This window comes from Triticum aestivum, chromosome 1D, assembly GCF_018294505.1.
Source record: "Triticum aestivum cultivar Chinese Spring chromosome 1D, IWGSC CS RefSeq v2.1, whole genome shotgun sequence".
Classification (NCBI taxonomy): Eukaryota; Viridiplantae; Streptophyta; class Magnoliopsida; order Poales; family Poaceae; genus Triticum; species Triticum aestivum.
This window is the reverse complement of record NC_057796.1, coordinates 387,088,517-387,099,755: the sequence shown is the minus strand read 5'-3', so window position 1 is coordinate 387,099,755 and position 11,239 is coordinate 387,088,517. Positions and strand designations below refer to the sequence as shown.

At 52.0% G+C, this 11,239-nt stretch overlaps 1 pseudogene; it reads left to right on the top strand.

Annotated features, from left to right (window-relative positions):
* The first annotated feature begins 995 nt into the window (after positions 1 to 995).
* LOC123159442 (protein FAR1-RELATED SEQUENCE 5-like) lies at positions 996 to 7,386 on the top strand (annotated as a pseudogene).
* The last annotated feature ends 3,853 nt before the right edge of the window (positions 7,387 to 11,239 follow it).

Genomic DNA, 11,239 nt, shown 5'->3' with positions numbered 1-11,239 from the left:
CCTTCCAGCCGGCCAAGGAAACCAAGAAGATCGCCTTGGACCCGACGCACCCGGAGAGATTTTCTGTCGTGGGGACCCACCTCGACAGCAAATAGGAAAGCGAGCTCATTGATTTCCTCCGTGAGAATCGGGACATCTTCGCATGGTCCCCCAAGGACATGCCGGGTGTTTTGACGAATTTTGCCGAGCATAAGCTACATGTGAGATCAGATGCAAAGCCGGTCAAGCAACCCCTCCGCCGCCTGTCAGAAGAGAAGAGAAGGATTGTTGGTGAAGAGATCGCCCGGCTTTTGGCAGCCGGCTTCCTCATGGAAGTGTTCTACCCGGACTGGCTCGCCAACCCAGTCCTCATCTTGAAGAAGAATAACAAGTGGCGAATGTGTATCGACTACACTAGCCTCAACAAAGCCTGCCCCAAGGACCCTTTTGCCTTGCCCCGGATAGATCAGGTGATTGACTCCACAGTCGGATGCGAGCTGTTGTCTTTCCTGGATGCCTACTCTGGCTACCACCAGATCAAGCTAAACCCGGCCGATCGGCTGAAGACAGCCTTCATCACACCATTCGGAGCCTTCTGGTACCTGACCATGACGTTCGGCTTGAGAAATGTCGGCGCCACATTTTAGTGTTGTATGCAGAAGTGCCTCCTCAAGCAACTCAGCAGAAATGCCCAGGTCTATGTAGACGATATTGTGGTGAAGACGGAGAAGCGTGGTACCCTCCTGGAGGATCTCAAGGAAACCTTCGACAATCTGCATAGTTTTCAAATCAAGCTCAAATCGGAGAAATGTGTCTTCGGAGTACCAGCCGGCCAGCTCCTTGGTTTCCTTGTCTCCGAACGCGGCATCGAGTGCAACCCCGAGAAGAACAAGACCATTGAGCGGATGCAGAGGCCGGCCCGGCTGCGGGAGGTCCAGAAGTTCACCGGGTGCTTGGCATCTCCCAGCCGGTTCATCAGTCGGCTGGGCGAGAAGGCCCTCACCTTGTACCAGCTCATGAAAAAAACCACCTGCTTCGAGTGGACCGACCAGGCGGACGAGGCTTTCCTCCAGCTCAAGGGGATGCTGACCACGCCGCCTGTCCTGGCCGCTCCGGCTGCCAAGGAACCCATGTTCCTCTACATCGCCGCCACCAGCCGGGTGGTCAGCACCGTGATCGTGGTTGAGCGCCCAGAAGACGGCAAGGCACAGCTGGTCCAGAGGTCGGTCTACTACCTGAGTGAGGTGTTCTCCGCCTCCAAGCAAAACTACCCCCACTACCAGAAGATGTTCTATGGCGTGTACTTTGCCTCCAAGAAGCTGAAGCAGTACTTCCAGGAGCACACCATCACGGTCGTCTGCACCGCCCCCTTGCCGAGATCATAGGCAACAGAGATGCATTAGGCTGGGTGGCGAAGTGGGCCATTGAGCTGGCTCCCCAGACCATCCTCTACCAGCCCCGCACCACCATCAAGTCCCAAGCGTTGGCCAACTTCCTAGTCGACTGGGTCGAGACCCAGTACCTGCCGCTAGCACCGGATTCCACTCATTAGCGGATGCACTTTGACGGCTCGAAGATGCGCACCGGTTTGGGAGCCGGCATCGTCCTCACCTCTCCCAAAGGCGACAAGCTCAAGTACACAGTACAAATTCACTTTGCCGCCTCCAACAACGTGGCCGAGTACGAGGCACTCGTACATGGACTCAGGCTAGCCAAGGACATTGGCATCCGACGGATTCTATGCTATGGAGACTCGTATTTGGTTGTCCAATAGTCGTGTGGAGACTGGAATGCCAAGGATGCAAACATGGCAAGCTACCGCTTCCTCGTCTAGCATATCAGCGGGCACTTCAACGGCTGTGAGTTCCTTCATGTGCCAGGGGCCGACACGAGCCAGCCGACGCCCTGGCCCGGATCGGCTCCACGCGGCAAGTCATACCAGCCGACGTCTCACTCCAGTGCCTGCGCAAGCCATCTATCAAGCCTTCACCGGAATCAGGGTCCATCTTCGTGTCGGCTAACCCCGGAGCAGTCGGATCTGGCCCGGGGTCTTCAGCAGTCGGCCCGAGGACTTTGGCAGGCGGCCCGGGGGCTGCAGCACTCGAACCCGGCCCGGGGACTTCAACAACGCAGCAAGCAGCGACCGGCTCCGACCCACCGCCTCCCAACCCAACCGCCCTGGTTCCGGTTGCTATCCTGACAGTGGTAGAAGCACCATCTTGGGCGCAGCCCATCCTCAACTTCCTGGTGAGCCGAGAGCTACCAGCCGACGAGATTCATGCCCGACAGGTGCAACGCCGGGCAGCAACATACACAATAGTCAACGGAGAGCTTGTCAGGCGCAGTGTGACTGGTGTCTTCCATCGCTGTGTGGAGCCGGAGAAGGGCATGGCAATCCTCAGAGATATTCATCAAGGCGAGTGCGGCCACCACGCCGCCTCCAGATCCCTTGTTGCCAAAGCTTTCCGCCATGGATTCTTCTGGCCGACTGCTTTGGATGATGCCAAGGAGTTGGTCCGCAAGTGCAAGGGGTGCCAGCGCTTCAGCTCCAAGCAACACCTGGCGGCCTCTGCACGCAAGACCATCCCCATCACTTGGCCGTTTGCCGTTTGGGGGTTGGACATGGTGGGCCCGTTCAAGACAGCACGCGGCGACATGACCCATCTGTTGGTCGTCGTGGACAAGTTCACAAAGTGGATTGAAGCAAAGCCGATCAAGAAGCTGAATGGTCCAGCTACTGTGACCTTCATTGTGGATATCACCGTCCGGTACAGCATCCCACACAGCATCATTACCGACAACGACACAAACTTCGCCAAAGGCGCCTTGGCCCGTTTCTGTGCGACCCAGGGCATCCGACTGGACTTAGCGTTCGTTGCCCATCCGCAGTCAAACAGCCGGGTGGAGCGAGCAAACAGCCTCATCCTATCCGGCATCAAGCCCCGACTGGTCGAGCTGCTGGAGTGCTCGGCCGGCTGCTGGATCGAGGAGCTGTCGGGCGTCCTTTGGAGTCTTCGGACTACGCCCAACAAAGCAACCGGCTTCACGAGTGAGGGCTTTTGGTGGCCGGGCTACAGGCAGGCCGCAATCTGGTCCGTTTAGTTGGGCTTTGGGATTGTGGATCTATCATTTCACAGCAGGGGGGTGGCAGGCCTAGCGGGTGAAATACGGTCCGTGATACATGTAGGCTCGCATAGGTGTATGTTGTTCGGCCCATCACACGTTCGTGTCCCCCGGCCCGCATGGGCACTCCTCGGTCTGGACCGACATTTTAGTATAGGAGCGAGCTTTTGAAACAGCACATGTATATGGGCCCGGTCAGATATGTGGAGCAGGTAGATCCACGCGTCTACGTTTTCTCGTCATTACCCTCTCTTCCACAGAAAGCGGCGTCCGCGCCTTTCACACGGGCGAGCTGCGGCGGCGATTCCCCACCGGCGAGATGTTGACGGACGGACTGGAGGTCAACGGGTAGGTTATTGTTCCATCAAGTTCTCTCTCCCAATGGTTCCCCCGCCCCGGATTTTTCTTTCTTGCAAATCCATCCACTGACAGCGCTAGGTTTGCCTGCAGTAACTATGTAGCCAACATCGCCGGATGGGAGGAGGATGTGTTCCCGGTGGAATCCCAGGACTCCATGAGTGCTCCTGCCGTAGAGCTCGAGAAGAACAAAGAAGCAGGGCTGGTCAGAGATGTGCAGAGATTCAAGGTGTGCTCTGAAGCTACAAGCGGCTGGACGAGGAGGTCCGTCTTTTTCTGCCCCCCAAATCATGCTGCATTTCGCATCTGTTTATCTTGCCATAGTCTGTGTCTACACACCGCTGATAGATTTTTTGGGAGCCCAAGTATCAAGTAGTTAATTGTCTGATGCGTGTTGTTTGAGTCGTGTCAATCGTAGTGTGAGGCAGGGTGCGATGGTTTCAGATTGAATATGTATCTGGTTCGTTGGTTGGATTCTAGGATTACTGAGATGAACCTAGCCTGCGCATGCAGTTTTGTGTGATGATTGGATTCTAGGATGGTCTTGTGGACATGAGAGCAAATGGCTATTTTGTGGCTTTAGCACGATGGGTACAGTTTAGACCAGGATATTCAAGACTTTTGCATGGATTTTTTGAATTACGTGAAAGAGGAAATGCTTTCTGACGGTGTCATACAGAATGCAAATGGGGTATACAGAAGTGAAAATGTGCTTTGTGAGTTTAAACATGGTTTCCGGTGATTATTTTGGATTACTAAGACTGCGGGCGCATGCGGGACAAAACAGCAGTTTATATTTTGGATTTTATGACGTTCTAGTTTGAATTTTAGAAAAAAGGCTGGTTGTGTATTTAAACACCTGCAAAAAAACAGATATGATGAATTGGTCTGGTTATGGTTGTGGAGTTTGTCTTGCGTACGTAGAGCTGGATTATAGTGGTGACAGCAAAATTGCAATTGCAGCTGACAAGTTCCCTGTTTTGTATGTCAGTTATATTTGTGGCGTTTGTTATTTATGCATGGGCGGAGCTCTGTCGGTAGCTGTTTTTTTTAGTGTCGAGTGGTAGCATGTATGCTGACTGTTATGAATTTGTTCGTTTCGCAGGGTGAGGCTCGGGAAAGTACCTGATGAGAGGGACATGAACCCCGACAGGAAAACAGCACTTGAGTTGTCTATCCGTGCTTATGCCGAAAAATGTGAAGGGCATGTCATCAATCCAAAAATTGGCACGGAGTTTGACTCGCTGGATGAGGCGTATGAGTTCTACAACCTATATTCATGGGAGACTGGGTTTGGTATACGGCTGGCAAAGAGCAGGCTCAACCGTGCAAAGAACAAGATGTATGCAAGAGATTGTCTGTGCATGTGCGCTACGTGTGTGGAAAAAAAGTCATTACTAATATGCACCTTTGGCTTCTGAATATACTCCCTCTAGACTGAATCTTGGTTTCTATCGTACATTGAGGTTGATAATCATCTTCTTTTCCATTCCAGGGGTCCCCATTGAAGGAGAACAGACGTTCTTCGAGGTGTGGTTGCAGTGCAATGATAAGGCTGCTCCGATCAAAGGATGTCGGGTGGTACATATCAGAGCACAAAGCAGGGCACAACCATCCACTTTCCGTTACGTGTGGCCAGAAAATGCATTGGAAGTCACATAGGCATATAGACAGATACACCAAAGATCTTGTGAAGCAGCTTAGGGATAATAATGTTGCCCTCGGGAAGGTTTTCAGCATTGTTGGTAGCTTCTTTGGTGTCGCGAAGAATGTGCCTTTTACAAAGAGGTCGTTGAAGACATTATGCAAGAAGCTCAACAAGGAGCAGTTAGATTTTGATGCTGTCAAGACGATGAACTTGCTGGGGAGATGAAAGCTAATGATCCAGATTTCAACTACACCGTGCAGGTCAACGAGGAGAGCCGCATAAAGACACTTATGTGGGTGACGAGTAGGGGGTGCGATCAGTACAGGTGTTTCGGAGATGCAATAACATTTGACACCACCTATAGGACAAACTTGTATGATATGCCGTTTGGTCTGTTTGTCGGCGTCAACAACCACTTCCAGAGCATAATTTTCGGGGGAGCGATGATGAGAGACGAGAAAGAGGAAACATTCAAGTGGATATTCAAGGAGTTTGTCTGTATGGTGGGTGGGAAACACCTGCAGACAATACTTACAGGTTGGTGTGCCGGCATGTGAGTGTGTTTTCGTAACTTATTGATGCGATGATTTCCTTGTACATTTCTCGTTGTCTGGTCATTTCCCCGTTTTGTTTTGTTGGGTTACAAATGCAGATCAGGCACGCTCCATGGAGCTGGCAATCGAAGCAGAGCTGCCCAATACCGTGCACCGCTGGTGCAAATGGCATGTTTTGAAAAAGGCGAAGGAGTCCATGGGCGTTCTTTGGAGCAAGAACAGCGACTTCAAACTGGAATTTCACAAGCATGTCCATCACATGATCACGGAAGAAGAGTTTGAGGAGGGCTGGAGCCAGATGCTGGATAAATACTCCTTGAAGAAACATCCATTCTTAACGCAGATATATGAGATCAGGCATAAATGGGCAAAGCCATATTTCAGAGGGGTGTTCTGTGCCAGGATGACAAGCACTCAACGGAGCGAGAGCGCCAACCATCTGTTGAAAGGTTACATGCCGCGAGGGTGCCCAATGCATCTGTTTCTTAAGCAGTTCCAGAAACTGCAATTTAACAGAGAGGCGGAGGAGAGTTTCCAGGAGAAGAGGACATCCCTGGTGAGTGTGTTGGGTTTTTTTTCAACATCATTATGGTTCTTCCGTTGCTACCTGGACATGATAATCACCTTTTTGCTTGTGGTTCAGATCGCAGAGCGGTGTGTGCCTTAGGGTCAACCTTCCAATTGAGAAGCATGCTAGCAAAAGTTTACACCAGAGCTATGTTTGAAAAGTTTAGTGAAGAATTGTATAAGTGTGGGGCACATGTGTTGGACGAGGTGGTGCCTAGGCGGATTTACAAGTCGACCCATGTAGAAGCGGACAAAAGGGAAAAATGGAGCAAAGTTGAATTCAAGATAGAAGTGGATGAAGACGAGAGTTTTTTCAGTTGCGAGTGCGGTTATTTTGAACATGCTGGGCTAGTGTGCTGCCATGCATTGCAGGTGTGTCTCGGTGTTCATCGTACCGTTTATTTATGTTCCCTGTTTGCTACCTGAAATGCATATCTTATAGATATCCTTTCTGTCCCCACGTTACAGGTGATGGTGCACTTCCGATCGCAAAAAATACCCCAGAAGCATATACTTAAACGATGGACCAGAGAGGCGCGTGACATTCTTCCTGACCATTTGGTTAGGTATCAGAGAGACAGAGGACCCCCGGCTAGTGATACATTCAGGCATCACACAATGTACATGAAAGCGCTTGAGTGTGTCGTGCTTGGAGACAGCAATATTAAGTGCTATGATGTTTTCATGGCTATGATGAAGGAGGTGCATGCGACTCTGCTTCCGCTAAGCGTCGATAAAGATGGAATGGGGCTTGCAGAGAGAGAAAAACAGCAACTGATTGCAGCGCATAAGGTGGATGTACCAGCAGAGGGTGATGTTGTGCTGCAAAAACATACAGGAGATGATGAATCCAGTTGCTCAGTTGTTGGCCTGAATGAGAAGAAGAGGCAGAGGGGGAGGCCGACAAACAGCAGGGACAAGGCTCCGTATGAGCAGCAACTGAAGAGGTCGCGGTTTTGCACTATCTGCAGGGAGCAGGGGCACAAGTGTACAACTTGTCCCAGCGAGGCAATTTGCCGAAGGCTCCAAGGAAGTCGCCGAAATGCACGAACTGTGGTGTCATTGGACATCGGCGCAATACTTGCGGCATTAGGAAAACAGGCCCATTTGAGCCAAATTTCCTGTAGGCAGTCTGATTTGCTTGCATCTTCTGGGTAGAATTATCGTATGTTTTCTCGATGTTTTTCAAACTCTATGTCATGTATGCCTGAATTGAACTCGGTGATATGTGCCCCAGGATTACGTATTGCTTAATGTATCCTTTGTTAAAACAGCTGTTGGTGATATATGTGCATGAAAGGAACATGCGCCGTCATTGTGTCTCGGTTTCTGCATCTGTCTGTGCCAAAAACAAGAGTAACATGTGCACAGCTAATGGCGTCTATTGCTTGATGAGGGGGTAAGAACATAATTGTGCATTTTTGAAGGCGAAGATGCAAGCAGCCGAGTCCTGCTCCGAGTTGATTGCTTTAGTATTTCCCTGTGTACGATCATGGAGGCCGGAGTCAACAAAATGTGCAAAGAGGGCGGCATTGTTGTCACCTTTTGATGTGACAAAAAGGCTAGAGTTGATAGCTTGCCATAGGGTGCTCCATTGCATAGTGTCAGCAGGCGCCAGTGGTGAGCACGCGACCTCTGCCTTGCACATGTGTGCCCGACGTATCGAACAGGCATTCATGTCTTGCATCAGGACGGCGTGGGTGGTGTTGAGTTCCAGGCTCCATTACAAGGCATGGACATAGCGCTGGCTTTGGTGTGGAGAGGGCAACTCGGGTGGCGAGGAACAGGCTGCCGCACCTGGTTCCATGGGAGCCGAGCTCCTTCCGGTGAGAAGAGCAGAGAGACACAGAGATGCGTTGGGTGGGGGCGGGGGGTGGGGGGTAGGTGAGAACAGGTGGGGGTGATGTGAGGGGATAGTAATTTTCAAAACGTGACACGATCGTAAAAGGTGGCACACATAGCGCGGCGGGTAGCTGTACCGCAGCGACGAGAATCTTTGCTGCACCGAGAACTAATTAGGGGCAAACTTACGTTATCGTGCATGTGTGCCGTGGTTAAATGCGTGGTTACCTGATTGCTTATATAAATTAAAAAATGCTCATGAAATTAAGTTGCGGTAATGTGCTAACTGATGTTATGACACATTGAAAAAAAGATTGATTCATTTTGCAACCCTCTGAAAACACCATCATCAAGACGCAGAAAACGAAAACGTCATTAGCGATGATTAATTACGGCCGCTTGAAACACTCCTCGGTGATTCTGCTGGTCGGGGGTGTGCCACGATTACACTTCTGCCTCCGTTTGCTCTCATCTGGCCACAACTCGGCCACGAGGGCCACGACCGCCTGGTACACATCCGCAAAAAGTGTGTATATTCAGTACTGCATCGTCAAGACTTGTGCGTACATGTCAGACAGGCTGTAAGAGCCCCTAGGTGCCTTGCATGTGGGTGGGCCAGCGCTGGGCGGATACAAGCCAAAAATAAATCGAATACGCCCTCTATACACTGGCAGCGGGAATCTAGATGGGCGCGCGACGGCAGGGAGCCTGCCTGTAGCGCGGCCACCAAACGCATTTTTCGCCGGCTTCACTCCCTTCTTCCTTGTGTACGGGGTCGAGGTTGTCATCCCAAATGACATCGAATTCGACTCACCTCGCGTCATCATGTACACGAAGGCAGAAGCAAAGGAGGCGCGAGAAGACGACGTCGATCTGCTGGAAGAGGCCCGGCTGTTGGCACTCAGCCGGTCCGCCATCTACCAACAGAGCTTACGCCGCTACCATAGCCGGAAGGTCAAGCCGCATGCTTTCCGCAAAGGGGACCTTGTGCTCCGACTGATCCAGCGAACAACCGGCCAACACAAGCTCTCGGCCCCGTGGGAGGGGCCTTTCATCATCAGCAAGGCCCTGGGCAACGACTCCTACTACCTCATCGACGCACAAAAGCCCAGGGCACGCAAGAGGGACGATTCCGACAAAGAGACGGAGCGCCCATGAAACGCAAATCTTCTCCGCCCATTTTACAGTTAATGCAGTATGTACCACGCTACCTTTTTATTAAACAGAGACAACAGGTCCCCCGAGGCGCACTTGGGGGCTATCTTTTTATCTATATGATAAGCTTCGCCTATGAATGTATTATTTCATTCTTTCGCCCTGCACCGGGTCCGGTCAGCCAGCCCGGGGGCTCGCCGCCTTGACCTAAGCTGGCACCACCCGCAGTCGGCCAAGTAGTGTGCCGACATCTAAGCCCTCTCTTGCCTGAAGCCACAGCTCGCAGCGCGACTGTCCGGCTCGCAAGAGCTAAAGGCAGGAAATGATGTCCACACGAAAAATGACTAAGGAAGAACGCCAGTATAGGCCAAGCCGACTACTCACCTCATCCGTCCGGCTGCCCAGCTGCCGGCCGGCCGGCTTCTCGCTTGACTAGCTACGCTCTAGACGGCCGAAGTAACTTGTCTATCCTAAACGTCCAAGTCCCTGACCCGCCACAGACCGCAGCACGACTATCCAGCTGGCAGGGCGGCAGCCAAAGGAAGGCGGCAAAAGAGAAAAAGGCAAATAGAGCAAAGGCAAAACCAAGCCAGAATCCGGCAAGAGCACAAGCATGTGTGAAATTAAATTATTTACATAAGAAAAATGCCCATGGCCATCATTCAACGGAGTTTGAATTACACCCCAGCGGGTGGAACTGCGCATAATTAACTTGTTTGTTCAAAGCATAAGACATAAAAAACTTGAAAGATAGGCGGCCGCCTAGGCCAGGGGCGCTGCGGGTGGCGCGGACAGGTCGGCAGAGACAGAGGCGCCGGTTGGTGGAACGTCCGACTGGCGGGTCTCGGCTTGGTCGGCATCGGTAGCAGTCGACGCGGTCTCCCGCGGCTCGCTGGTCGAAGCCCGATCGGGCCAAGGCTGGCCGGTCGCTCCGCCATCCGGTGCGACGTCCTCGCCTTCCTCGTCTTCATCGTCCTCGCCTTCATCGCTGGAAGCGATCTCCTCCGTCGAGTCCTCCCCCTCCTCCGGGTTGGCCAAAATCACTATTCTGACCTTGTCAGCAATATTTGTCGCAAACTGAACTCGACATGGAAGTATATCATGATCTAACCCTTTTAGCAATGCCAGAGCCCGTGGCGTTTCTGCCCAACTTAAAAACGCCGAACCAGCTAGCGTTGCATCGGCACTTAGACACGCCGAGCTAGCTCGTTTTTTTGACCAACTTAGAAACGCCATAAGCTAGGGCGTTGCTGCCCAATATAGAAACGCCATAAGCTAGGGCGTTACTGGCATGGCCGGCAGGCCGGCTGCTGATGTGGATGAGCACGGAACGCCAATGTTGTTGGTGTTTCCTAAGCTTTCACCAACGCCATTGAGCATGGCATTTGCTCTTTGGTAGTGCAGATGCTTGGCATTGCATCCATGAATGCATGCATGCACGTAGGCCTAGCATGCACCATGAAGGTGCTTATACTTCCAACAATAGCTAGGCCTAGTATGCCCTTTGCTTGCATCCATCGTTCTCTTCTCCCTCCCTCTCTCATCTTGTGGCTGGCTTTGTAAGGCATGCATGCATGCAGCTTGAGAGAGAGAGAGAGAGAGAGAGAGAGAGAGAGAAGGGCACCTCTTACAAAGCCCTGGCTGGGTATTTAGTTGAGAAGGGTATGCACAAGCACAAGAGGTGGCCAGCTAGGAGCAAACGCTATGGTCAATGGCGTTGGTGAAAGCTTAGGAAACGCCAACAACATTGGCATTCCGTGCTCACCCACATCAGCAGCCGGCCTGCCCTGGGCCATGCCAGTAACGCAGTCGCGCATGGCGTTTCTATATTGGACAACAACGCCCCAGCTTATGGCATTTCTAAGTTGGGCAGAAACGCAAGCTAGCTCGGCATGTCTAAGTGCCGCTGCAATGCTAGCTCGCGCAGCGTTTCTAAGTTGAGCAGAAACGCCGCGGGCTCTGGCGTTGCTAAAAGGGTCAGATCGTGAAATACTTCCATGTCGAGTTCAATTTG